General features: G+C 39.9%; 1 pseudogene; it reads right to left on the bottom strand.

Moving 5' to 3' along the window:
* Positions 1-6,116, bottom strand: part of LOC102818207 — an 11,016-nt pseudogene extending 4,900 nt beyond the window's left edge.
* Positions 6,117-6,398: the final 282 nt, after the last annotated feature.

Genomic DNA, 6,398 nt, shown 5'->3' with positions numbered 1-6,398 from the left:
TCCTGGTGCCTTGTTCTTTGCCAATTCCTTCAATGCACCTTGGACTTCCTCCTTCAGTATCATTGGCTCTTGATCATAAGCTACCTCTTGAAACAAAATGTGCAAATATCTGGAATCGGATAACTAAAAAGGAAGAACATATCTAGCATTTCTCAAGCTGGAGGAACTGAAGAAAAAATCCAAGACTCGTCTTTCATTATTGAAAGATTCTCTGGGCAAATTATTGAATGATGCAGAAAGCATCAAAAGAAGATGGAAGGAATACACAGAGTCACTGTACCAAAAGGAAGTGATTAATGTTTCTGGTCTTAGAAGGAAAGAATTCAGCCTTTCATAGTTAAGTGTAATATTGGTGATTATGTGCTGTGGAATTGGTTATGACTCATGGCGACTCTGTATAGGGTTTCCAGGGCTGTAAACCTTTAAGGGAGCAGAAAGCCTTATCTTTCTCCTGAAGAACCATTGTTGTTGTTGTTAAGTGCCTTCGAGTCAGTTCCGACCCATAGCGACCCTGTACAGGGTTTCCGAGGGTGTAAATCTTTACGGGAGTAGAAAGCCTCATCTTTCTCCCGCGGAGCAGCTGGTAGTTTCGAACTGCTGACCTTATGGTTCGCAGCCCGATTCGTAACCACTACGCTACCAGAACCATTGGCAGTTTCGAACTTGAGATTAGCATTTCGACTGATAACCACTACATAGGCTTTTTGTATGTGACCTCTATCAATGTATGAGAATTTCCTTCTATTCCTAGTTTTCTGAGAGTTTTTTTTTTTTTTTTCTCCCTTTTATCATGAAAGAATATTGAATTTTGCTAAATGTTTTTTACCTACATCTAGTAGCGTAGTGGTTACGAATCGGGCTGAGAACCTTAAGGTCAACGGTTCGAAACTACCAGCTGCTCCGCAGGAGAAAGATGAGGCTTTCTACTCCCTTAAGGATTTACACCCTCGGAAACCCTGTACAGGGTCGCTATGGGTTGGAACCGACTCGATGGCACTTAACAACAACAACATGATGATATATGTATATTTCATTTGCTAATATGGTGACTAACATTAATCATTTTTCTAGCATAAAACCAACTTTGCTTTCCTGGAATAAACCCTTTTCACAAGTTTGATTTGCTAAAATTTTGTTTAAAGAAATTGGTATCTATCCTCATGGGGGAATATTGTTCTTTAGATCTCTTTCCTTATAATGCTTTTGAACTTTCATATAAATTTTGAATGGAAAATGATCTTTCTTCTTCTATCTTCTGGAATAGTTTGTCTAGTAATCCGTATTATTTCTTCCTTAAATGTTTGTTAGACTTCACCAGGGAGGCCATGTGGTCCTGGAGTTTTCTTTGCAGGAAAGTTTTAACAATAAATTCAACTTATTTAGTATATATAAGGCTATTGAGGTTATGGACTTCCGGTGTGGTGCTGTTGGTTAATGCGCTAGACTGCAAAGTGTGTTTGATCTGCAAGGTCAGTGATTCAAGTTCACCAGTTGCTCCTTGGAAACCCTATACAGGGTTGCTATGGGTCGGAATTGATTCCACAGCACTTCACAACAACAACATCTCTACTTGAATGAGCCTGGATAGTTTGTGTCTATCACAGAATTTTTCTGTTTTACCTAACTTATAAAATTTATTGACAAAACATTTTCATAATGATAGATTACTGCCCTTTTAATATTTTTGGAGCACTATAAGGAGCTCTGGTAGCGTAGTGGTTATGAATCAGGCTGCAAACCTTAAGGTCAGCGGTTCGAAACTACCACCTGCACCGCTGGAGAAAGATGAGGCTTTCTACTCCCGTAAAGATTTACACCCTCGGAAACCCTATACAGGGTCGCTATGGGTCGGAAACGACTCGATGGCACATAACAACAACAACAACATGACTTCTATGCTTGGTGGCTACTGTGTTGCCCAGTGCAAATCTATAGGATCTGTAGTGATGCTGCCTCTCTTGTTCCTAAGATTTGGAAGTATACTGTAATACATAAAGTTATCTGTAATATCCTGACTTGGCTTTTTTGTGTATGTCTTTCAAGAGAAGGAAGGAAAGAAGGAGGGAGGGAGAAATAGGAAGAAAAGGAAGGAATCAAGTGGAGACAGAAAGAGAAAGTAAGAATGCACACTCAGGACCAGTTTCAGGTTGCTCAAGCTGGAAGTTTTCAGATAACTAAACATGAATTGACATGCCCCTTTCTACAAGTCTTCACCTGTGGTTAAAATTTAGAACACACTGGAAAAGTATGCACAAAGATGCTCTGAACGCTCCCATGCTCAACCTATTGTTTGTCTCCAAGGGAGCAAGTCCCAGCTCTGGAAAAGAGCCAATGCTTTTTTCCCAGATCATTCAACAGTACAGGAAAACTCGCATAGCTGTAACATGAACCTCATTTTCATAAAGAAAGAAAACTCATGTATTTGTGGAAGGCAGTGCCATGAGCTATTCCTTCAGTCTGACTACTGGCAGCAAATAAAAGAGTGAAGGCTATTTCATAGAAAACAGTGCCCAGGGCCCTTTTCCCATGAGAAACAGAAACTGCTTGAGATTCTTAGGCCATATACAATTTTTTTAAAAGCAAACTGTGTTTTTTCTTACTCGTTTTACAGTCGATCTACAAATTCATTCAGCAAACATGTCTGTCTTTTTTTATCTAGTATTGCTATTACTGAAATACTAAAGGTAGAAGTTTTGACAGACAAATTTATTTCCTCAATTTAGACTCTGGAGGAAGTTCTTGTGGGTTTGGTTTTGGTTTTGACCTTCTGCCCCTGGACCATCTTCTTGTGTGTGAGTCTGTCTTCCTCCATCTCTGTTTCTCTCACTTGCTCGTTTAATAGCGTTTATATTTCAAAAGAGACTGATTCAAGGCACAGCCCACATTAATCCTACTTTGTTAACATAGCAAAGACAAACCATTCTCTAATGGAATTATAACCACAGGTCTAAAAGCTAAAATTTACAACATGTATTTTTTGGGCACACACCTCAATCCATAACAGTCTCCTTAATGGAGTTATTCTGAACTGATGAGAGGTAGATTACAGAGGTAGGCAGGTTCCTGCTGGGGTTTAAGATCAAGGTTGGATCTTCCCTCTCTTTGCTACTTTATTTGTACTTGCCAGCACAGGCCACAGCCTTCAGCTCTCAGTTCCCCCAGAGATTTGTTAGTGCAATTTGTTAATTAAGTAAAATATATCTCCCAACTTCTCTGTTGAAGTTTCAAATCAAGGTATCAGCAGGGCCATACTCACTATGGAGTCTTGATGTGGTGCTGCAGGATAATGCACTGAATGGTACGGTCAGCTTGAACCTCAAGATTGGTGGTTCAAACCAATGAGCCACTCAGAAATCCTACACAGGGTTGCTAAGTGTTGGAACTGACTCAGCGTCACTTTAACAACAACAATACTCTCTAAGAAGGCTCTCGGGAAAGATTCTCCCTTGCATCTTCCTAGCAATTCTTGGCTTTCCTTGGCTCCTAGATGCATCACTCCAGGCTCCTCCTGTCCTCTCTGTGTCTCTTACCCTTTTATAAGGACAAGAATCATATTGCTTTTGGCCCTCTCTATTTCAGTATGACCTCATATTACTTTATCTGATTACATCTGAAAAGACCCTTTTTTCAAATAAATTCACATTCACTGGTACCAGTGATTAGGACTTCAACATATCTTATTTTGGGGCACAATTCAATCCATAACAAGAAGCATGTTATATTATTTAGACAGAAGGAGGTAAATTGACAGAAGACATAGTTAAAAGGAGTACCAGTATGGTGCTGTAGGATAAGCATGCAACTGCAAGGTTGGTTTGAACCACAAGGTTGATGGTTCAAATGTACCAGCTGCTCCTTGGAAACCCTATACAGGGTCCCTATGAGTCAGAACCCACTCCATGACACTTAACAACAACACAGTTAAAAGAGTTGAAATGGTTGCCTCTGGGGAGTAGTACTGAGGGGATAATAAGGAAAAGATCAAGAAACAGCTAACAGCTATTTTTTGTTAGATATCTGGTCATCTGATGTGGTGTTTTGAGTTAATGTGCCAGACTGCAAAGCCATTTGAACTGCAAGGTTGGCGGTTCAGACTCGCCAGCTGCTCCTTGGAAACCCTATACAGGGTTGCTACAGGTTGGAACCGGCTTTATGGCACTCATCAACAACAATTTGGTTAATAGAAAATACAATTTTATTAAAAAACAAAAAAAGACTCTCTTGTCATAGATTGAATTATATCCCCCCAAAATATGTGCCAACTTGGCTAGGTCATGATTCTCAGTGGCTTGGCATTGATATAATGATATAATCACCCCCATGATGTGATTTGATGTACTTATCCTCCACGTGTTGACTTGTAAATCCTGACCTCTGTGTGTTAACAGGACTCTGGTGTGGTGCTACGGGCTAATGCGCTGGACTGCAGAGTTGATTTGGAACACAAGGTCGGCAGTTCAAGCTCACCAGTAGCTCCTTGGAAACCCTATGCAGTTTCGCTATGGGTCAGAACTGACTCAACAGCACTTCACAAGAATGAACAATGTGTTAATAGGTTATGTTAGTGAATATTGGGTGATGTTTGTTATGTTAGTGAGGCAGGGTTAGAGTGAGGACTAGTATGTTTAAGTCACAGTCCTGATTTGATGTAAGAGGAGCTTCTCTTGGGTGTAGCCTGTGTTACTTTTTATGCTACAAGAGTTAAAAGGGGAGAATAGTGAGCAGAGGTGGAGGGACCTACTATCAGATGAAAGCAAAGCCAAGAGCGGAGAGCATCCTTTGGACTGAGGGTCCCTGTGCTGAGAGCCTCCTACACCCAGTAGAAGACTGATGCCAAAACATGATCTTCAAAGAACGCTGAGCTCACAGATATTGAAAGGAGACAAGGACCTTCTTCAGAGTTGACAGAGAGAAAGCCTTTCCATAGACCAGTGCCCAAAATTCAGACTTTCAAACTTCCAAAACTAAGACAGAATAAACTTCTGTTTGTTAAAGCTATACACTTGGAGTATTTCTGTTATAGCAGCAGTAGATTACTAATCCTGGTGTGGCTCTGTGGGCTAATGCTCTGGGCGACAAAGTAGGTTTGAACCCACAAAGTCAGCAGTTCAAACTCACCAGCCACTCCTTGGAAACTCTAAACAGGGTAGCTATGGGTCAGAACTGACTCAAGGGCACTTAAGACTACTAAGAAATCTGTCTTTACATGTACATTTGGCATTCAAATACAGAAAAATCATACAGAATACGTTTATTGACTACTATACAATAAAAGGAGGAAAAAAAGAGAAAAAAAGGTTGTGTTCAATCTCCATGGAAATTAAAACAGCCGCAGAAACAATAATGAAAAACTTGCTTTGCCAAATAAACCTTAGACTAAGAAGAAAGTAAACTAAAATTACAGATTATTTAGACACAAGCAATAATGACAGAAGTATATATTGAAATCTAATAAAGCAGAGTGACCAGGTGTGGGAGGTAGAGTAGGACTAAAAATACATATAGATTTGACAGAGGATATTTGTACATGTGTATTTATCTTTGCTTCAAAATATCCATAAATGTGGTAGACCATACAGGGGACAAAGTTGTAAAAACCTAGACATAATCAAACACCTTGAGGGAATGAGTTGCTGGGTCTGAGGGCTCAGGATCCTGGTCTCCAGGTGACACCAAGGTTAATTGACATAACATAGTCCACCAAGACAATATCCTACATCCTGCTTTGGTGAGTAGCTTCTGGGATCTTAAAAACTTGTGAGTGGCCATCTAAGGTGCAACTATTAGTCTCTTCCTGTCCAGAACAAAGAAAGTGAAGAAAATCAAAGATGCATGTAAACAATTAGTACAATTGTCTAATGAATAAACATCAGTCTTTATGTCCCTGAGACCAGAACTAGATGGTGTCTAACTACCACTCCTAACAGCTCTGAAAAGGTTCACATTAGAAAGTCCTGGATAACTAGATTGGGGGGGGCGGGGAGAGGGATGTGGAACAAAACTCAAAATCATTAAAACAAACAAACTAGTCTTACTGGTTGGAGAGAAACTGGAGGAATTCCCCAAGACTATAGCCCTTAGTCACCCTTCAGATCTGGAACTGAAGTTACCGTCATGCTTCAATTTTCAGCCAAACCATAGACAGGTCTGTAAGGGGGAACTGATAGCACTAATAAGATATGTATACCTTAGAATAATCAACTATTTGAGATCAAAAGGGCAGCATTTACCCAAAGATAATGTTCATGGATTAGGAAAGAAGGAGGAATAGAAACAGGAAGAACAGGGAAAAAGTAGGATAAATGATGCTACAATGTGTGGATTGTAACCAATGACATGAAACAAAATGTTATGAATTGTTGAATGGAAAACTGATCTGGTCTGTCAATCTTCATTCA

Source organism: Chrysochloris asiatica, unplaced genomic scaffold, assembly GCF_000296735.1.
Source record: "Chrysochloris asiatica unplaced genomic scaffold, ChrAsi1.0 scaffold00241, whole genome shotgun sequence".
NCBI classification, from domain to species: domain Eukaryota; kingdom Metazoa; phylum Chordata; class Mammalia; order Afrosoricida; family Chrysochloridae; genus Chrysochloris; species Chrysochloris asiatica.
This window is presented reverse-complemented; position numbering and strand designations above follow the sequence as displayed.